The 23,627-nt window shown below is 34.4% G+C and overlaps 1 pseudogene; it reads left to right on the forward strand.

The window, feature by feature from the left end:
* The first annotated feature begins 19,143 nt into the window (after positions 1–19,143).
* On the forward strand, positions 19,144–20,838 carry LOC120180037 (annotated as a pseudogene).
* The last annotated feature ends 2,789 nt before the right edge of the window (positions 20,839–23,627 follow it).

A 23,627-nucleotide genomic window follows, 5' to 3' on the forward strand; every position in this document is an offset into this window, starting at 1 on the left:
TAGGTTTTCCCTTATCGCCGAGCAAAAAAGATTCAATTTGGGTAATTATGGATCGCTTTACAAAGATTGCACATTTTATTCTTTTGCGAATGGATTTCTCCATGGAAAAAACATGTTGAATTGTATATCAAGGAGATAGTGCGAATTCATGGTACTCCAATTTCAATAGTTTCTGATAGAGATCCTAGATTCACTTCGAGATTTTGGAAGCCTTTGTAAGGAGCTTTGGGTACCCGATGGAATTTTAGCATTGCTTTTCATCCTCAGACAGATGTTCAATCTGAGCGAATGATTTAGATTCTAGAAGATATGTTGAGAGCGTGTGTGATCGATTTTGCTAGATCATAGGAAAAGTATTTGTCGCTTGCAGAATTTGCAAATAATAACAATTATCAATCAAGCATCAAGATGGCACCGTATGAAGCATTATATGAAAGAAAGTGAAGAACACCACTTAATTGGTATGAATTAAAAGATCAAGAAGTTCATGGTTCAGACTTGATTAAAGATGTGGAAGAAAATGTTCAAGTGATTCAGCACAATTTAAAAGTGGCATCAGACAGATAAAAGTCATACATCGATTTGAAAAGAAAATAAATTGAATTTCAAGAATGTGATAAGGTATTCCTAAAAGTATCACATTGGAAGAAAGTACTTCGTTTTGGACGTAAAGGAAAACTGAGTCCTAGGTTCATTGGACCTTATAAGTTCTGAAGAGAGTTGGATATGTGGCGTATCAGTTAGCGTTGCCACCAGAGATGGAAAAGATCCACAATGTTTTTCATGTATCTATGCTTCGGCAGTATTGTTGAAAACATTTTGATATTTCGATATAACAAATTAAGTTAAATGAACTTTAAGATTTTTCAAAAAGATTTTCTAAGTATATTCATTCGAATATCAAAATATTACTTCAAATCTTTCAAATGTCATTTTTAATCCTTACTCAAGTGTAAAATTAAGTTTTAATCTTAAAATAATTTCAAAACAATTTTAAAAAATATTTCAAACCATTTCAAAGCCAAAAATTCCAGATTGCTCAGAGGGAACCGATTACCCCTCAAGGGGGTACCTATTCCCCCTGAATGGTTTGGCTCCGAGAATTACAGTATGCTCGGAGGGAACCGATTCCCCCCCCAGGGGTACCGATTCCCCCCTTGTTCAAATGGTCGAAATATTTGAATTTTACACTTAGGGAACCGATTCCCCATGAGGGGTACCGATTCCCCCCACGCTCCAAGCTGTTGTATTAATTGTTTCACACTTAAACGGCTCCAAAAACTTCATTAATGATCCCCAACGTTCAGAAGTGATTCAAGGTGTATTTAAGCAAGCTTAGAAGCCATTGATCAAGAACAATTAACTCAACAAGTATCGATCAGATCCTGCACACATTATAACTCCAGATGAAATAGAAGTTCAATCTGACTTGACATATGAGGAAGAACCAGTTCCGATCCTAGCGTTTTAAATCAAGCAATTGCAGAATAAGACGATACCATTAGTTAAGGTTCTTTGGAGAAATCATAAAATAGAAGAAGCTACGTGGGAGCTTGAAGAAGATATGAGGAAACAAGATCCCCACCTCTTTGTATAGTGAAAATTCGAGGATGAATTTTCTTAAGGGGGAGATTTGTAACATCTCAATCATCTGGTTAGTGACCAGAATGTAAAAATGTTAAACTTAGTGGTTGAATTAGAATAAATTGATAAATTCAATGATTTATTGTAGAATTTCTCTGTAGGGCTAATAGAAATTTTGGAATTATGGAGAGGGCAAAATGGTCTTTTCATGTTAAAAGATAATTATCTCATTTATTTAGGGGATAAACATGTGTATTTGGAAATATCTGGAATCCTTTCTTTCTCTCTTCTTCTTCTTACCGTGAACTCCTCCATTCAAAGGTAAGTTTTGTAAAATTTGTTAGTTTCATCAAATTTTTGGTTTGGTAATGAAAGCTTGGGTGTTATATAAACTTAAGGAAAGCTTATATATGATCAAAACAACAAGAGGAGTATATTAGAAATGAATTTATAAAATGGGTGTTAAGATGAATTGTTGATATAGTGTAGTTTTGGAGTTTTATTTGGATATTTGACTTGTCAATGATCAATTTAAGAAGGTATGAGTAATAGAAATGATTAAGAACATGCTTGAAATCTTGGTATGATTTTTATATTTAAGTGTTTAGACAAGATTTTGGATAATTAAGAGTAGTAAATGAGGACAAGTTGGTTTAGAAGTATAAGGGTGAGCTTAAAGGTTTAATGTGCGATGAATATAAGAGAATTATGAAGATTTTGGTTGATTTTCGAATTGAAAATAGCCATTTTGGGCATAGAGTATCGGTACCGTTAAAATAGTACTGATACTTCACGGGTTAAATCTGTGGATTTTTAAGGGTGGTATCGATACCGGTTGAAGAAGGTATCGATACTGAGTTGGTAGTATCGATATCATGGGTATGGTATCAATACCATTTTCAAGATACAATTCCAGAACGTCGGAATGGTATCGTTACCGTAAGGAGGTATCGATACCCCTAAATAGAAGTATCGATAATGTAGTGGTAGTACCGATACTTCTAGGCATAAATGAAAAGTTAGTGCTTCTTTCATCACAAGTTATTATGATTGGATATAAGTGATTCGAAGTACGATATTGATTTTCGATTATTTTGTGTAGTTATTGAACATAATCAACTTTAGGTCAGCTCTACATTATAAGTATCGATCCAAAAGTGTTAAGGAATTCGCTTAGGACTTCAGTGAGGCAAAGGTGAGTGTAACTTCTTGATTTTGTAACAGAATTGAGGAAGGCTTGCGATAATCCAAACTCATTGTTTTTTATAGAAAACTTTACAATTTCTTTTATGTTATATTGCAATGTTTTATTCAATTCATATTATATAAGCTACGTTTTACGATTATATGATTATGAAAATATGACTTTTGAACAAGTGTATCTGAAAAGACACTATGTGAAAGTAACTATGTGAATAAGAGAATGTAACACCCCCCACTCATACCCGACCCAGATACGAATCCGAGGTGTCACATTGACTTATCAAAGCATGTACATATATAAAAACCATAGAAAATTTAAACTTTCATTAATATAAAACGTGTATTTTACATACTGAGGTTCAAAACATTACAAAATTGACCAGAGCATTCATAAATTACACTTTTCTACTTGTCAACACTTTTTGACCCAACAAAATACATACTGTGAATTTACTTCTGATATGATCTTTGAGTAGAGGTATGTTGCTCTACAATTCCTAAGATTGATCCTCTTGTTTTCCTGTACCTACGTGTAAACCACTTACATGCTAAGTCATAGACTTAGTGAGGAATAAAAATATAATAAAGAATTTCTATCAATATGAACATGCAATCAACTATCTAATAACAATTATGCTTATCATAACTACACGATGCTATATATGAATCAATATCAACAATAATAACAAGTTAAAATGCAAACATGTACATACTCTTTACATCTTTTATAAGCCCATGTACTTAATTGAGAACTCAAGGTATACGAGTACTATAAGGTTGTGCACACATATGCTGTCACCACATCTCGTATAAGAATCCACTCAGTGGCATATAAAATCTATGTCCTGAAAGACATAACCATTCCGAAGAACATAGGTAACTGTCCATATGTCCCGAAAAACATATGTAACCCTCGACTCTTGGCATGCCAACTATACCTATAGCTCTTATATCATATAACATGGGCATTGAATTCATATAAATTCTCTTAGGGTCAAATATTTCTTATCTTCTGTCACATATCACATATATGTGTAAATATCAATTTCATATCCTATAACATGTGTTGTCAGTATATTCACATGAATCGAATAACATATATCAAATCATACAAACATGTATAACTCATGCATATCTTTATAATGATAATAAATTATGCATGTTCATAACTTGTTAAATCATGAAAACGACTATAGGTAATAGACTTATCACAAGTCTTATTTCCATCGAATTAAACATATGATATGCACTCACCTTAGCCTCAATTGCTATCAATTACTCCTATGACTTCCTTTCTTTCGATCAAATTCTAACTTGGTGGTCGTTCCGAAACTTGGTTACGTTCAATGTCTACGTAATCATACATTTATACATATCAATATTCCAATTAGCATACTCTGAGTTCTCATCACTTAAACTGAAGGAAAAGTCTATTTTTCATTTCCCCTTTGAAGTGGTATCGGTACCCACTATAGGGTATCAATACTACCCTAATTGGGGTATCGATATCAAACCTGGGTATCGATACCAAAATTGCATTCGATATTTCCTTGTGTCGATACCCCTTCCCAGGTATTGATACCCTTTGAATGCCTTTGATAATTCTAGTCTTGAAGTATCGGTACTTGATAAAGTAGTATTGATACCCTAAGCCCAGTTTTCACTTTTTAAGCCTGAAAATCACTCCAAATCAACTTAAATTCTTTATATATTAACCCCTTTAATACTCTTAACTCAAGTATACATACCCAAACTAATTTCTACTCATTCAACACATCCTTAACCTCAAAATCCTATCTTCCATATGTAAATCAATAATCAAACCAAATTCTCAACATGTTTAAATTTCAATTCTATCACTTTAAATCTCTTAATTCCACCATTACAAGTAAAAAAATTAGTTTCCAATTCTACTTATCAACTCTTTTCCAAGTTTTCATTCAAAGTCCTAATCTTTAAACTCTCCTAACTCCTTCATCATTTGATTTAAAGTTAACTTAAGCTTTCCTTAAGCTTAAGTATCACCTAAGGATCAAAAACCACTCTTAAATTTAACAATAATCAATTAAGAAGGAAACTCACCTTTGCTTGGCTTTCACGTATGAAGAAGGAAGAAGAAAAAGAAAACTCTGGAGACTTGATTTTTTTCCATTTTTACTTCTCACTTGGAACCATATATATCATCTTTCAAATTAATTATCTTTTTTACCAAATGACCATTCTGTCATTTTATTCCTCCTTCTTTTCTACTAGTAATATAAAAAAATTTACAATATAAGTCCTCGAACTATTTAATTTATCTACTTTAACCAACAAATTCTAAAAATTTTCAATTTAGTCACTAACCCGATATTGAGGATGTTATAGAGACACTTCAAATAGTGATTGAAAATAAGTATGTGATTAATAGCCCAAGTTATATGTATAAGAATTAGAGGTATAGTTGTCATGCCAAGAGTGAAGGATTTTATGTGGTCATTCGAGGCAAATATGCGGCACTTCGGTGCAAACCTATATGGCACTTCGGTGCAAAACTATGTGGTCATTCGGGACAATTATGTGGCACTTCGATGCAAATTACGAGCTGTGGTTACAGCATTAGTGCACAACCTCAATGTACTCAAATACATAGAGTTCTCAGTAGTATACATTGGACATTTGGAACAAAGCTAAACAAAGGGAATAATATACATAAGTATACCTTTTTTATAGGAAAAATAAATTGGAATTCTTTTATAAAATTTTTTAATAAAAACCAATAAAGATTTCATTATTAAGTTAGCACTGTTAGTATTTGCATCACTAAGTCATCAACTTAGTGTGTGTTTTCCTCACGCGTAGGGTTGAAGAAAGCTGAAAACTGATTTGTTGAGGATAGCATACCACTTGAAGATCAGATCAAGACAAATTAAATTTAGGTTTTTGTTAATTTTGTAAACTGTTGGCATGTATTATACGTTTAATTTGAAATGCTCTGATCTATTTTGTAAACTCATATATTTTGTATTTATGTAAATTATCAAAGTTTTTATGTAAGTATGAATGAGAAATGGTTATGTTATTTAAATTAAAGTTTTCTATCTTTTTATCTTGATTAAAAATTTAATTTTTTTCTTATTTGTTAATTACATATGTTTGAAAAGTTAATATGACACCTCAGATTTGTATCCATATCGAGTATGGGTTAGGGGTATTACAGAGTTGATTTTGGAAGATTGGGCTACCTTAATAAGGACGGATCTGGTACAATCGGAAGCCAATTCTGAATCTTATTAAGGTCTTTATCATTACCTATGGGGGAAGCTCAAATTTATATACCTTAAATACTTCTAAAAGTCGATATACGGGATCCACAAAGTGGTTATAGTCTTGACGAGTATGAGAGCAAACTACTATGACATGGGAGCATGGATACTTCAGATCTTGAAAAAAAACCACAGTAATACCACATGTCTCGTAGATTAACTCTGAATGAGTTAACTTGAATCCCTTGAAAAGGTTGCGACATCTTTGTGACACGAAGTAATTCATGGGTTCTAAAGAAGATTGTTACAAACATTCCATTTGATGCAACAATTTTTTGTATATCTGCAACTAATCTTAGGTGATAGACACGATCGTTTTGCATCTAAGTTTGAACTTGTCCCCCGAGCTTGGCAAAAAGTTCTCTCAAATGAAAATACATCGTTTTAACCAAAGTCGTTACTGGTAAATGTTGTGCCTCTTTTAATGTCGAATTGATAGCCTCAGCTAAGTTGGTCGTCATGTGTCCATATCGATATCCACCATCATATGCATTTGTCCACATTTCTTTTTTGATGAGGCTGATGTAATTGTTCTTTCCTTGCAAATCTTGAAGCATGTACTAAAATGTTTCAGGTAATAGTTCGTAACCTGAGCGTCAAATGTAAAACTTACTGTTAAGTTTCCATAAAAAATTGAAAATGATTGAGAAATAAAATTAGGCATTTTGACATACCCATGCGCACAAGTAATTGACGCTCATCATTCTTCTTAAACTTTCCATGATAGTTAGCAGCAATGTTTCGGATACAGTAGTGATGTTGGACATAGGGTGGTTGCCACATTGGACCCAAATAATCAATTACAATTTTGATCCCAAGTCCGCGATTTGAAATGACACATATTTTTTCCATCGTTACAACATGTAAGCGTAAGTTCCTGAGGAAAAATCTCAAGAATATGTATCTGTTGAGTTAATCGATTGACGGAATCGGCCAAGAGGGGGGTGAATTGGCAATTAAAATTTTTGTGGAAGCTTTTGCAGAAAATTGAAAGTAATTGCACAGCGATTTACAGTGGTTCGACTTTCTCAAACAAAGTCTACGTCCACTACCTTAGCTATCCACACTAAGGATTTTCCAACAAATTCACTAATTTTTCTTTCTTTTGAGGCCAAAGAGATAACCTTACAATTCCCTCAAGAGATACCCCAACTCTTGAGAACACTCTTTTTCCCAAAGAGAAGATTACAAATTTGCAAACTTACAAGAAAACCTCACAAGGTAAGATGTTTGCACAATTCTATAACAAGAAAAGAACACTCAAAGAAAATTACAAATGAGCACAATAAGTGTTCTTTGAAAGCAAAATGAATATTGAATGAAAATTGGCTTGAATTGCACAAACTTTGTGTTTGATGCTTTCTCTCTTGTTTCTCTATAATTTCTTATTGATCAAGGGCTTCAGAACTTGTTTAAATACACCTTCAATCACTTCTGAACGTTGGGATAATTAATGAAGATAATATAGCCGTTTTAGTGTGAAAACAATTAATAAAACAGCTTGGAGCGTGGGGGGAATCGATTCCTCCTCATAGGGAATCGGCTCCCTAAGTGTAAAATTCAAATATTTCGACCGTTGAACAGGGGGGAATCGGTACCCCCTATGGGGGAATCGGTTCCCTCCGAGCATTCTGGAAATCTCGGAGTCAAACCATTCAGGGGGAATCGGTACCCCCTATGGGGGGGAATCAGTTTCCTCTGAGCAATCTGGAAATTTTGGCTTTGAAATGGTTTGAAATACTTAGAAAGATTAATTTGAAATTGTTTTAAGATTAAAACTTAATTTTACACTTAAGTAAGGATTAAAAATGATTTTTGAAATATTTTGAGTAATGTTTTGATATTCGAATAATTATATCGAATATACTTAGAAAATCATTTTGGAAAATCTTAAAATTCATTTAACTTAATTTGTTATATCGAAATATCAAAATGTTTTCAACAATCTCCCCCTTTTTGATATAACAAAACATTTTAGTAATTTTAAGACTTTGAAATCAAGTTTTGAAATTACTCCCCCTTACTTTAACACTTCTCCCATATTTATCATTTTAAAAACACACACTTAAAACACCTTCTCCCCCTTTTTGTTAAATCAAAAAGATTCAAATAAACGTGAAAAATATTAAGCCATTTGATTAGGTATATGTATGCATAAGCTGCTAAGATCACAATTAAGAGAAACGTTAGCCATTAGTTTCGTAATCAATATTCATAAATAATGTGATATGGCAAAATTGGTCATATTGCTAATAATGATGTAAATGATGCAATAACGAATAAAACACACCAAACATATAAGTTCACACCATCCATAAATCCAAAATCCAACAATCCAAAAAATCAAACAATTCAAAATGTTGAAACAATATTAATTTTGTTCAAAGTTTTAAAGCTAAACACAAAATCAAGCATCCGGATCGGTAGGAGGAAAACAGGCTCGCATAGCAGCCATTTCATGAGTTAGTTCATTAATACGAGCATTGGTTGCTTCATTGTTTGCACGCATCTCCTGAAGAATTTGTAATTGTTGAGCTCCCATTGTGGATAAATGAGACTCTATAGAGGAAAAGCGTGAATCCATTGTCGCATAACGGAAATCAAATGTCTCCATAAAGGATTGAAAATATGGAGGCATTTGAGTCGATTATTGTGCATGCTCCTCGGGTTGTTCAGGTTCTTCTTCAGCTTCATTGATATCCCTCATTAATTGTTCAAACTCGGGATCTTCGTCAGCTTCGGGTGGAGCTTGTGAAGAACTTGCTCCCGGAGTATTTGCAGAAGATCGAACCCATGCATCGGTTTCCTTATTTTTGACCCATCCCGCTCTTGTTAAAGAAAGTAGATTGATTTGTTTCTTAAGAGGAAAAGCGACATCTAGACCAACTCGAAGCTCGGCTTTAGAAAAGAGATTACTAAGGATACAACCGTAAACTAGTGAAGAACAGAGTTTCTTATTTGGCACTAAGTTAACGGTTTCAACGATCTCAGCAAAGATAATCTCGGAAAGGTTTATTTTTATATTGTTTTCAAAACAATGCAACCACCAAAGGTCTAAAGCTCTAAGAGTAGAATAACGACCCCCGGATGGTCGAAACCACCAAGTGATCATAAGATGAAGAAAACGCTCATGGAGATCTAAAACACTTGCACTATCATTCCGTTTATATCGTGAGCCTAAAACTTGTTTTTCGTTTGATAAACCTTCATTATCCAAGCCTAAGGCATTGGCTATGTAATCCGGATCAAGATGGAAATATTGACCTAGGAGGTAGGAACGCACTCCTATGGTTTTGGTTTTGTCACGATTTTTTATACAAACGGCATTACAGTAGAAGATACGAACAAGTTGATGATAGACAATGGGTTCAAGTTCGAAAAGTTTATCAAATTTCCATTTGTGCAAGATAGGGAGATATTTAAAGTTAATATCAACCATAGTTTGAAGAGATGGGATACGTTCTTCCCTAATTTTATACGAGTCAAAATATTGGTAAAACCAATAACGATAATCTTTAGGACCCGGTTGATTGAAACAAGAATTTTGGATTGTCAAGTTAGGATCAAGATTTGGAATAGGATTTTGAGGAATAGGAGGAGGATTTGGTTGACGACTAGAACGACTAGATGAAGACCTAGCACGTTTAGGATTGGACATGGTTTAGGAAATCGGAATAGAATTGATAACCTGCAATTTTAAAAACAAATGTATGCAATTCAATTAATCCCAAAACTCAATTGAGTCCTCAATATTTCAAGGTTCTCTAAATCAATCCTAATGGGCAAAGTTTTTGAAAAACTTTTGAAAAATATGGTTTTGAGAAACAATATATGTATAGTTTTCATAACAACATAATTTAATCAAAACACAATAATTTGAAAATTAACACATTTTTTTATTTCGAAAATTAAAAAAAAAATTGAAAAATTCTTGTATTTTTGATGAAATTAGTTGTAACATCTAGTTTCTAATCACTAAATAATCAATGCCCGATCACTATTTCAACCTAGAACTAATTAAAACTAATCCTATGTTAAAAAAATGAAATAGAGAGTTTAGAAAAATTTACCTTGAAAGATGAAGATTGAGGAGATTTAGATGTTGTTTGCACGTTTTTAATGATTCCAACAGGTTTAGAAAATGAATTTCGATTAATATCGTTGATTTGAGGCAAAAATGGAGATTTGAGAGATTTAGAGGTGAAGAACGGCGGAAGAAGAAGAAAAATGAGAGTTTTGGGGTTTTTGGGGGTTTTCTGCTCGATTTAACAGAACCCCAGGGGGTATCGATTCCCCTGTGGGGGGAATCGGTTCCCCTTCAAAGGGGGAATCGGTTCCCTCATGGGGGGATCGATTCCCTCTACACAAAAATGCTAAAATCCGATTTTAAACATCCAAAATGCTAAATTAATCTTCTTTAGTGGTATTGGCAACCCATATATTGAAAAATAATTATGTTTAAACAATTAAATTAATCTTTAATCGATTTTTGAACATAAAATTAATTTTCACTAAGAATTATAAGCTCCCCCTAACTAATAGCAAGAATGCAATCAAAAATTATTATTATAAGCATTTTTCAAGATTTATTAAAAATGCTAAAATTATTTTAAACACTAAGTGAAGATAGGTCAGTTAAACCTAATTCTCTCCTAAGTGTCCAAAATCTTTCCTTATCTAAGGGTTTTGTAAAGATATCCACTAATTGGTGCAAAGTATCAACAAATTCTAGAACTACATCTTCCTTAGTGACATGGTCTCTAATGAAGTGATGTCTTATTTCAATGTGTTTAGTTCTAGAGTGTTGGATGGGATTTTTAGTGAGACAAATAGCACTAGTATTGTCACACTTGATAGGAATAGTACCTACTTCAATTCCATAATCAAAAAGCTGTTGTTTCATCCATAAAACTTGTGCACAACAACTACCAGCTGAAATGTATTCGGCTTCAGTGGTAGATAATGCAACACAATTTTGTTTCTTTGAAAACCAAGAAATCAGCATATTTCCAAGGAATTGGCAAGTACCGGAGGTGCTTTTCCTATCTAATTTGCATCCTCCATAATCCGCATCAGAAAAAGCATGCAAGCTAAAGCTAGAGTCTATAGGATACCAAAGTCCTAAACTAGGAGTGTCCTTAAGGTATCTAAAGATTCTCTTAACAGCTAGTAAATGTGATTCTTTAGGACATGATTGAAACCTAGCACACAAGCAAACACTAAACATAATATCTGGTCTACTTGCGGTTAGATAAAGCAAAGAGCCAATCATTGACCTATATAATTTAACATCTACATATTTACCTCCTTCATCTAAGTCAAGATTTGTTGAAGAGCTCATTGGAGTGTTATGAGGTTTCCCATTTTCCAGTCCAAACTTCTTGAGCATATCTTTGACGTACTTAGCTTGATTAATGAAGATGCCATCTTTTCTTTGCTTGATTTGGAGTCCCAAGAAAAATGAGAGCTCCCCCATCATGCTCATCTCAAACTCACTTTGCATTAGCTTAGAAAATTCTTGGCAAAGAACATCATTAGTAGAACCAAATATTATATCATCAACATAAATTTGAACTACTAATAAATCTTTACCTTTTCTCTTTAAAAACAATGTAGTGTCAACCTTTCCTTTTAAAAACCTTTTTCAATTAAAAATTTGACAATCTTTCATACCAAGCTCTAGGAGCTTGTTTTAAACCATAAAGAGCTTTTGTCAATTTTAAAACATGATCCGGAAAATTTGAATCTTCAAAACCTGGAGGTTGTTCCACGTACACTTCTTCTTTTATAAAACCATTTAAAAATGCACTTTTAACATCCATTTGATATAATTTAAATTCATTGAAACATGCAAATGCTAATAACATTCTAATTACTTCCATCCTAGCTACGGGAGCGTATGTTTCATCATAGTCTATGCCTTCTTCTTGAGTATAGCCTTGAGCAACAAGTCTAGCCTTGTTCCTCACTATATTACCACTTTCATCAAGTTTATTTCTAAAAACCCATCTAGTACCTACAGTAGATTTATTACTAGGCCTTTCAATTAATGTCCATACTTTACTTCTCTCAAATTGATTTAATTCTTCTTGCATAGCCATAATCCAATGTTCATCTTTTAATGCTTCTTTGATGTTCTTAGGCTCTATGCATGAAATAAATGCAACATAATTACATATATTTCTAAGAGAAGATCAAGTAGTTACCCCTTTTGATGGATCACCTATAATTTCACCATCCTTGACATAGTTGTACTCTCTTGGAAAAGATACTTCCCTTTCTTCAATGGTTGGATTCTCGAGGGGATCATGAGTTTCCTCATCTTTTGTTTCTTCCTTTGATGATGATTCTCCAACGTCATGTCTAACGTCATTTGCTTGTACAATACCTACATCATCATTAACAGAAGAATCCTTCCTCGGAAGGGATTATCATCAAAAACAACATGTATAGACTCTTCTACAACTAAAGTTCTTTTATTAAATACACGATAAGCTTTAGAATTTAAGGAATAACCCAGAAAAATTCCTTCATCAATTTTAGCATCAAATTTGCCAAGATTTTCTTTACCGTTGTTTAAAACAAAACATTTACATCCAAAAGGATGAAAATAGCTAATGTTAGGCTTTTTATTTTTGAGAATTTCATATGGAGTTTTCTTTAAAATTGGCCTAATCATTACTCGATTTACAACATAACAAGCGGTATTTGTGGCTTCCGCCCAAAAATATTTTGGCAAATTATTTTCACAAAGCATGGTTCTAGCCATTTCTTCTAAAGTTTGATTTTTCCTCTCAACAACTCCATTTTGTTGAGGGGTTCTAGGTGCTGAAAAATTATGGCTAATACCATTAGAATTATAAAACTCAATAAATCCAAGATTTTCAAATTCAGTTCCATGATCACTTCTAACACTAGTGATAGAGTAACCTTTTTCATTTTGGATTATTTTTGAAAATGTGATGAAATTTTATAATGCTTCATCTTTAGTACTTAAGAATAGAACCCAAGTGTATCTAGAATAGTCATCTACCAAGACAAATGCATATTGTTTTCCTCCCAAGCTAGTAGTTCTAGTTGACCCAAAAGATCTAAATGGATCAATTGTAATACTCTACTAGTTGATACATCATTAATAGATTTAAAAGAAACTCGTTTTTGTTTTCCTTTAGCACAAGCATCACAGATTTTATCATTATCAAATTTAAGCTTAGGCAACCCTCTTACTAAGTCTCCTTGAATTAACCGTTGCAAAACACTCATACTAGCATGACCTAGTCTCCTATGCCATAACCAACTATCATGCTCATCCTTAGCAACTAGGCATAAATTAGTCATATCAATGGAATCTAAATGCACCATGTAAATGTTTCCTATTCTATGACCAACAAGCATAATCCGATTAGATGCAATGTCAATGACTTACAACCATTAATTTCAAATAAGACATTGAATCCTTTATCGCATAATTGACTAATACTCAATAGATTATGCTTTAATCCATTCACATATAAAACATTCTTAATTTGTATGGAAGAGGTATTACCTATTGTACCAATACCTTCAATGTGACCTTTTGAATTGTCTCCAAAAGTCACTTCTCCTCCATTTTTGGCGATAAGCTCAATGAACCGGCTTTTGTCTCCGGTCATATGTCTTGAGCATCCACTATCAAGGTACCATGAATTTGAATTTGTTTCCCGTGCCTTGTAGCAATGCTCTTTTCCCTACAAACATAGATTAATTTTTGATTTTTGGTACCCAAATTCTTTTGGGTCCATATTCATTAGTTTTCAAAATCCTAGTCCCCTTAGGTATCCATTTGTGTAGGATATTTTTATCTTTAGTAGTAATGAGTTCTTTAGGAACCCACATACTTATAATGATTTTTCCATTAGAGGTTCTTTGGGGACCTCTATAATTATAGTTTCTAAAACTTTTTCTAACAAATTTGGATTTTGAATTTCCACCTCTTTCAAAATGTTTTGTTCCAACTTTATCAAAAGAAATTTTAAGATCATCAATTTTCTTTTGATGATCATCATTGATCTTTGAAAGTAAATTTTGCAAATCTAAATTTTTCTTTTCAAACTCTTCTAGTTTGATTTGCAAATCTTTGATTTTACTTTCAAGATCGTTGTTGGTTTTGGATATGAGTTTGTTTTCATTTTTCAATTTTGAAACATCATTTTTATATTTTAAAAACAATTTCTCATAATCCGAAGCCAACCCATTGTACTCCTCAAATAACTCATCATAAGATAAATCATCAAAATCGGATGAGTTAGAGGTTACCTTAGAATCTTCCCCGAATGCCATCAAGCACAAGTTTGCTACTTCTTGTTCCTCTTCATCGGAACTTTCTTCATCGCTCCATGTAGCCACATGAGCCTTGTGCTTATTCTTTGATTGACCCTTTTTCTTCAATTATGGGCAATCATATTTGACATGCCCCGGCTTTTTGCATTCATAGCAAATGATTGGGTCCTTCTCTTTTGGTTCATTTTTGAGGCCTTCGTTTCGTTTGAATTTTCTTCCTTGGTAAGGTCTCATCATTTTTCTGAACCGTTTGGCAAACAATGCCATTTCCTCATCATCATTATCATTATTAGAATCACTCTCATCTTTTGTGGATTTGAGAGCAACTCCAATATTTTTCTTCTTCTCCTTTTCCTTGGTGTCTCTTCAACTTTATCAAGGTCCACCTCATCTTCAAGCATCATCTCATGAGTGAGGAGTGAACCGATAAGTTCTTCAAGAGTTAAGGACGATAGGTCCTTAGACTCGATGATTGCCATCTTCTTTGATTGCCATGATTTTGGGAGGGAGTAGACTAACTTCCTCACAAGCTTTTCATTTGAGATGATCTCTCATATGATTTGAGACCATTGACAATCGTTGAAAATCTATCCGTCATAGCTTTGATGTCTTCATTTGGTTTCATCCTGAAATTTTCATAGCTATGCGTTAGAATACTAATTTTTGATTTTTTTACCTCATTTGTACCTTCATGTGTGACTTGAAGTTTGTCCCATATTTCTTTGGCGGTTGTACACGATGAAACTCTTCCGTATTCATCTGGTCCAAGAGCACAAAAAATAATATGGATGGCTTTGGAGTTGAGCTGGAACACTCTTATCTCTCATTCACTCCACAACCTTGGATGAGTGAGAGGTTTGATGTATCCTTCTTCTACAGCATTCCATGCTCCCATGTCACTTGCTTGAATGAAGTACATCATTCTATTCTTCCAATAGGCATAGTTAGCTCCATTGACGAAAGGAGGCTTGTTGACGGGCATCGAATCGAGACCGGAGTCGAAGTTTGAAGCGGAGGCCATTGATGACTTTAATAATCGATATAACTCTTCCTGAATCGACTCAAGAGGCGATTAAACCTTCAAATAAGTTAGGCTCTGATGCCAATTGTTGAGTTAATCGATTGACAGAATCGGCCAAGAAGGGGGTGAATTGGCAATTAAAATTTTTGTGGAAGCTTTTGTAGAAAATTGAAAGTAATTGCACAGCGATTTACAGTGGTTCGACTTTCTCAAACAAAGTCTACGTCCACTACCTTAGCTATCCACACTAAGGATTTTCCAACAAATTCACTAATTTGTTCTTTCTTTTGAGGCCAAAGAGATAACCTTACAATTCCCTCAAGAGTATACCCCAACTCTTGAGAACACTCTTTTTCCCAAAGAGAAGATTACAAATTTGCAAACTTATAAGAAAACCTCACAAGGTAAGATGTTTGCACAATTCTAGAACAAGAAAAGAACACTCAAAGAAAATTACAAATGAGCACAATAAGTGTTCTTTGAAAGCAAAATGAATATTGAATGAAAATTGGCTTGAATTGCACAAACTTTGTGTTTGATGCTTTCTCTCTTGTTTCTCTATAATTTCTTATTGATCAAGGGCTTCAGAACTTGTTTAAATACACTTTCAATCACTTCTGAACGTGGGGATAATTAATGAAGATAATATAGCCGTTTTAGTGTGAAAACAATTAATAAACAGCTTGGAGCGTGGGGGGAATCGGTTCCTCCTCATAGGGAATCGGTTCCCTAAGTGTAAAATTCAAATATTTCGACCGTTGAACAGGGGGGAATCGGTACCCCCTATGGGGGAATCGGTTCCCTCCGAGCATTCTGGAAATCTCGGAGTCAAACCATTCAGGGGGAATCGGTACCCCCTATGGGGGGGAATCGGTTCCCTCTGAGCAATCTGGAAATTTTGGCTTTGAAATGGTTCGAAATACTTTGAAAGATTAATTTGAAATTGTTTTAAGATTAAAACTTAATTTTACACTTAAGTAAGGATTAAAAATGATTTTTGAAATATTTTGAGTAATGTTTTGATATTCGAATAATTATATCGAATATACTTAGAAAATCATTTTGAAAAATCTTAAAATTCATTTAACTTAATTTGTTATATCGAAATATCAAAATGTTTTCAACAGTATCTTCTCCTTCAATAAGGGAAAAATCAACTGAAAGAATGTTGTGATTACCATCTTGGACAACCGCCAATAGTAAAACTTGCTTGCATTTTCCGTACAAGAATGTCCCATCAATTTGGACCACGGGCTTGCAGTATTTCACAACATTAATGCATTGTGGGTAAGTCTAAAAAAGTCGTTAGAATTTATATCGATCGCGAAGCACTCGATCATGTGGTATGCATGGAAAGTTTCAAAGTCGACAATTGTCCCAAGATTCAATCTGCGCACTACCTTAAACCAACTTGGTAGTTTGTTGTAAGATGCATCTCACTCACCATGAAATTTTTTAATGGCATTCTGCTTTGCCTTCCATGCTTTTCTGTATGAGACGGTGTACCTATATTGTGATTGTATAGCTGAAATCAGCACCACAATAGCTATATAGGAGTTTTCTTTGACCATGAGCATGATGACTTGGTAGATAATGTTAGAGTCCAAATTGGGATGATCCTGGTTGATTCCTCCAGCACATCATATGTGATGACCGTTGTATATTATTAGTTCTCATATATTGTTTTTTCTCTTCCTCTTTGCTACATGAACTATCCAATTGCATCCGTTATCATATTGGACAGTGACAGACATTTTTTGGTGGTGGAACGGTCGACTCTGGACCAAACAAAATTACGAATATTGTAATTCTTAATTGTCACCATCGCTTCTTCTTTGGATGGGAACTTTATTCCTTTATATAACACATCATCATTGACTAATGAGTTAAATTCATAGTCACTAACATTAGGCATATCCACAAATTCTAGCCCTTACATTGCTCCATAGTCAGAATCATACATGTGTATTGGAGGTTCAGTGTGTACTGTATTTATGAGAACTTCATCTACATCATCATCATCATCAGAGTCTATGTTGAACTGCGGTGATTCTGGCTAAACGAATAGCCTAGTCTCAGCACCATATGCACCTAGCTCATGAAGAGGTTCTTCTAGTGGAGATAAGGGTTCCTCCACGATGCCGATATTTAGGTCGAACAAGCTGGTAGTTGAATGCCTTCCCCTTGAACTTGAAGGCATCTTGACATTGAGGTTGAAAAAACTCGCAGTTGAATGCCTCCCCATGGAACTTGAAGGCATCGTGTCAAATGGGTACTGTACAGATTGTTGCGTCGAGGGCATCTCCATATTCAGGTCAAAGAAATTGGTAGATGAATGCATTCTTCTTGAACTGGAAGCGATGTTGCCATACGAATTGTTTGTGCAGCTACCTCGGTACAGATCGTAACAAGTTGCTGATGAATGTCTCCCCATTGACTTGAACGAGTTAAAATCATTACACATTAGTTGAGTTGGGCTATTAACTTGATCAATTTGTTGAGCCAGCCCATAATGGGAGCATAATGACATACCACGAACCGCAGACACTTCAACAAATATCGCATACATCTGTGTATCAACGACTGAATATTGATTATGAGAATCAACCATCATAGCAACATCATCATCGTTGGAGAGTTTGAATGATGTATAAGTTAATGGAAATATTGCGGTTGGAAATCTGTACTGAAGTAAGAACAATCTTCTAGTACTTCCAACATGAATCTTCCTTGAAATTTTAGCGATTAGCTCCTCAATAGTGATATTTCTCTTGAATGATGTTTTGACATAATGATTTGATGCCAAGACGACATTAGTTTCATCTTCCCGAATTTCTTCATAATAATAAACAATAGTTGAAATACGCGTCATTTTAAGAGTTTGAAAAATTAAGAGTCTTATATATACAAAAATAATAGCTGAAATGCACTTAATTAAATAAATAGTATATGAATTAAAATATAAACTAATCCAAAAAGTTAAAAATTTTCACAATAATTTAAATAACACAAATTCATATTGTTACCGTATCGGCAAATATCTCGAGTATGATCTCACTTTTAATTTTATAACTGCAAAAAATAATATAAAATAATTAGTAAAATAATTTTTTTTCAAATAATTAAATATAAAATAAATAAATAATAATAAAAAATAATTTTACCTTATAAAACTAATAATAAAATCTACTTAGCTTGATAGAAATAATTGATAAAAATGAGAATAAACAAGTAATTTTAGTGTAGTAATGTTTGCATTAAGAATGATTGATATTTATAGGTGAGGGGATCGTTTAAAAGTCAAGTTTTTAGGCTCAGGTAATAATGTAATATCAATAATTCAACGTGCATAATATAATGTGCGGATCCATATATGTCAGAACCACGAGAAGGCGCGGATGACGATCCACACCTTCTCCTTATATGACGACAGTTCGGATAGAACCCCACGAAGGTACAAATGACTATTCACGCTTTATTGTTATTATGTTAAAAATGATATTAGATCAGTAATATTTGAGGAGATGGTGCTTACATGTAATTATTCGGTTTAAGGGTAATTTTTTTGGTAACAACGTCCAAAACGGCTGCGTTCTCAACGTAGGTCTGTCAAACTTTACAAAACGGACAGTTAAAGTCTGTTAAGTACACCAAAGCCAGACACGTGGTTTCTATCCTCATAATAAACTACATTGGATTTGATCCACTTTACCTTCCTATACGAAGAATTCCGTCTTCAATTTGCTAATTTGTTGTATTCTACTCTTTGCAATCTACTGCTAATTATAAACATTCCATCAAGAGTTCTTGATCTCGCTTTTCTTTGTCACCGAAGACTTGAATTTTCATCGAAACTGTGGAGAAGGGAGAAGAAAGGAATTATGGGTACTGATTTGTTGAGCCAAACAAAGCCGATTCCGATTCCAACCCAAGAAGAGGATCATTCGAGCCATTCCAGAGCTCTCCTTTCTTTCAACACTGATTCTCCTTCCGATCCTGCGGCAAAAAACACCTCCTTCAAAGCCCAATACCCATTATCTTCATTGCTTTGATACTCTTCACTTGCATTGCTCTTCAGCTGCCTTTGCGTTTGCTTTTCTCGTTTACTCGTCTTCGTCCTCTTTTTCAGCTACAGCTGAGAACGTTTCGTCCTCTAAAGAAACTGGAAAAGCCGGTGGTTATTTTGATTTCCTCTGATGGGTTTCGATTTGGGTACCAATTCAAGACTCATTACCAAACATCCACCGGTTGATTGCGAACGGGACCGAGGCTGATTTGGGTTTGATTCCTGTTTTCCCTACTCTTACTTCCTAATCATTACTCTATTGTTACGGCCTCTATCCTGCTTATCATGGGGTTATAAACAACCGCTTCGTGGATCCTAACACTGGTGAGGTGTTCACTATGTCCAGTCATGAACCAAAGTGGTGGCTAGGTGAGCCACTTTGGGACTGGTCAATCATGGTTTAAAGGCTTCTACCTATTTTTGGCCTGGAAGTGTGGTAAAAAAGGGTTCTTGGGATTGTCCTAAAAAGTTTTGTATGTTCTATAATGGATCTGTTCCTTTTGAGGATAGAGTTGATACTGTTTTAAGCTACTTTGATTTGCCTAGCAGTGAGATTCCTGTGTTTATGACATTGTATTTTGAGGATCCTGATCATCAGGGGTCACCAGGTCGGACCTGATGATCCTCAGATCACTGAGGCCGTTGCTAGAATTGATAGTTTGATTGGCAGGTTGATTGATGGTTTAGAAAAGAGAGGGGTTTTCGAGGATGTTACCATAATTATGGTTGGAGACCATGGGATGGTTGGTACATGTGATAAAAAGCTGATTTTCTTGATGATTTGGCTCCTTGGATTAAAATTCCTGCGGATTGGGTTCAGTATTATACTCCGATGCTTGCTATTCGTCCACCTCCTAGTCATGCACCGTCGGATTTTTTTGCAAAGATGAATGAAGGATTGGAACCCGGGAAAGTTGAGAATGGAAAGTATTTGAAGGTTTATCTTAAGGAGGAGCTACCAAGTCGACTGCATTATGCGGCAAGTGGCCGAATTCCTCCCATAATAGGGCTGATTGAGGAAAGTTTTAAGGGGGAGCAGAAAAGGACTAAGCGACAAGAGTGTGGAGGAGCACACGGATATGATAATGCATTTTTCTCCCATGCGTACTATTTTTATTGGTCATGGTCCTCAATTCGCAAGGGGGAAGAAGGTGCCGTCTTTTGAGAACGTCCAAATATAACTTGGTAACTTCAATTCTCAAGCTAGAGGGTGCTCCCAATAATGGTTTCTTCAGCATTTCCTGAGTCTGTTCTATTGCTTAGTCAGTAAATTTATCTCCTAAGAATGTTCAGAGCGATCTTAGCCAAATGACTATCTGTTCACCCATGCAGACAATTGGGAATACATGCATTGATCAGTTGATATTGTTGAGTTGCAGATATATGTAATTTCTAATCTGTAAGGAATGAACTTCGAAGTTGTCAATAATTTTAGTTTTAATATGACTGTTCAGTCCATTGCTCTTATGATGTTTACCATGGAAAATAAGGCAAAGTATTCTGGCATTGTATTTTCTGCTGTTTCTCCTTCCTTAGACAAGGCCTAGGTTGTTCTCGATTTGGTGTCTTTGTCTAGCACATACCTTGCAACTAAGAAGTTGGAAATCACAAATAATTTGAAAACATGCTATTTATAAGCTAGTTGTTTCAACATGCATCCTTTCCTGGATAGAAAATTGCATCTTACATCCTGGTTGCATGGTATACTTTTTTATCTAAGATTCTTATAGCAAACGGGTTGTCATCGCTTCCCAGTTATTCAGAGCTGTTTTCCCTCCGGTATGGATAAGTTTTTCGTGATTTGCTTTGTTCTTATCGAGGGGGGAAAAGAGAACATCAGATTGTAGGATCTTTTGGAATTCTTGCAAGGAGTACATGTTATTTGACATGGAAGTGGTTTCTTAATATTTTTCAAAGACAAATCTAGCAATATTTGTTTCTTCTCAAATGCACCAGGTTATATATCCTTTATCCTGCATAATTGATCTGTCATTCCTGTGAAGAATGAAGAAGAGTTATGGTACTGCTTTTTGTCCATGAAGCTCTTAGCTTTATTGGTCATGGCCATTAGTAATGATCTACTGATTTATTGTCGAGTTCTGAGATTCACGGAAACAGAAAACTTGACAAAATTTTCAGTTTTTCTATTTGCTTGTTCGAATCGTAATATCCAACAATATTAATGTATTGTCCAGGACCTCGTTAAAAAACCTATCTAACCCTGAAGGAAAAAAACCAGACAATGGCCACAGGAGCTGACTACACCCACAGGAGCCGACTACGCCCACAAAAGACAAAACAAAAACCCTCTAGGAACAGCCGAAAACAAAAACAAACTAACAAGCCATAAACAACGCCAAAACAATCAACAAAAAGACCAAACCGACACACATATAATCCTCAACCAGAATAAGAACCAGAAGCCAACTTAGCCAGGTGATCTACCGCCAATTACGATTCCTGGACATGTTTCACGATAAATTTTTCTCTAATAGACATCGCAGCAATCGGCTGAAGAATCGACGCCCATTCAGGGGAATTAAAATCGGATCTTCAACCAATTCACCACCTCTTTACAATCACATAAAATCCAGACATGTTTCAGAAAAATCACAACAAACAAATTAACTGCATACTCCACAGCTTAGATCTCAGCCAACAGTGAGGACCCCCCCCCCACCAATTGGGACCGAGAAGAAACCAGGGTAGCACCATTGGAATCTCTAAGGATCACCCCGATACCTCCACTGCTACCATCAGTCCGCATCGAGCCATCTACATTGAACTTCACAATCCTTCGGAGGTGGGATCCATACCAAGAAGGTGGTGCGGATTTTTTTTTAGAAGAAGAGCATCCTTCGCAATCAAGAGATCAGCAGCCAGGTTATCCAAACTAAAGGGGCCGAAGGGAACTTGACCGACAACCAGCAAGCAGCTCTATACTTTGCTAAAATAACCAATTGAGACCTATCAAACTTCTTTCCATGAAAAAACATTTCATTCCTAAAGAGCCAAGTTGACCAATGATAGCGAAATGCAAAACACCCCAAATATTTTAGGGTAAAGTATAGTAATCTGAACATTTCTAAGCTTGCATTTAAGGTCTCCCAACTTTTAAAACTTGCAATAAAGTCCCCCAAAATTTATTCCGTTTGCAATATGGTCCCCAACTTAAACCCACCGTTAAATTAGTAAATTATATAAAGGTATTGAACTTTTCAGACACTTGAATTTAGGTCCTCCAACTTTTAAACTTGCAAAACATCCTCAATTTCATTCTAAACCCCAATTTCCAAAGTATTCAATTTCATTCTCAACCCTAATTCCAAAATAATTCAATTAAATTCAATTATGTCGATTTATTATTATTTAATCATCTTATTTCATGTAATACGTATTTTTTATAAATATAATAGTATAATTCTTATCTGTTGAAAAAAAAATTAATTAAAAAAAGTAGTTAGGATATAGAAGAGGTTGAAAATAATTCAAATTTTAAATTTATAAAATGTTATTTGACGTATAAATAAAGTGTAAACTACTAGGTTGACAACTTAACTATCTAGCCATTTTACTTTTGTCATCGATCTTTTAATTTATCAATCATACAACATAATTATTTAACTATTTCAACTAAGCCACTAGTCGTTACCAATTGATACAAATGAAGTGGCAGTTAAAAGGAATTGACATTATTATACATTCAATCTTTATTATTTATATAATCAATTTGGTCCTAAATTAAATAGAATTTAATAAATTAATCATTTAATTAGGATCTGCATGTGTTAGCACATGATCATGACACGTGTCATTGGTGACACGTGTCACCACCTAATTATTTATATATGCTATCAATTTGGTCCTAAATTAAATAAAATTTAATAAATTAATCATTTAACCAGATCTGACATATGTTACACATGATCATGATATGTTATTGGTGACATGTCACCACCGAATTAAAGAAAATTAAGTTACAAAGAAGTAAAATTTGGGTCTTGGGCAAACTCAACCTGAGTCACGCAAATGAAAGATCAGGGTGGAGCCACTAAGCTAACACCATCGTTTGTGTTAAGAGATATACAATAATACATATACTAATAGTATGACCAATGCCAGGAAAAAA

This window comes from Hibiscus syriacus, unplaced genomic scaffold (genome assembly GCF_006381635.1).
Source record: "Hibiscus syriacus cultivar Baekdansim isolate YM2019G1 unplaced genomic scaffold, ASM638163v2 tig00112488_pilon, whole genome shotgun sequence".
NCBI lineage: Eukaryota > Viridiplantae > Streptophyta > Magnoliopsida > Malvales > Malvaceae > Hibiscus > Hibiscus syriacus.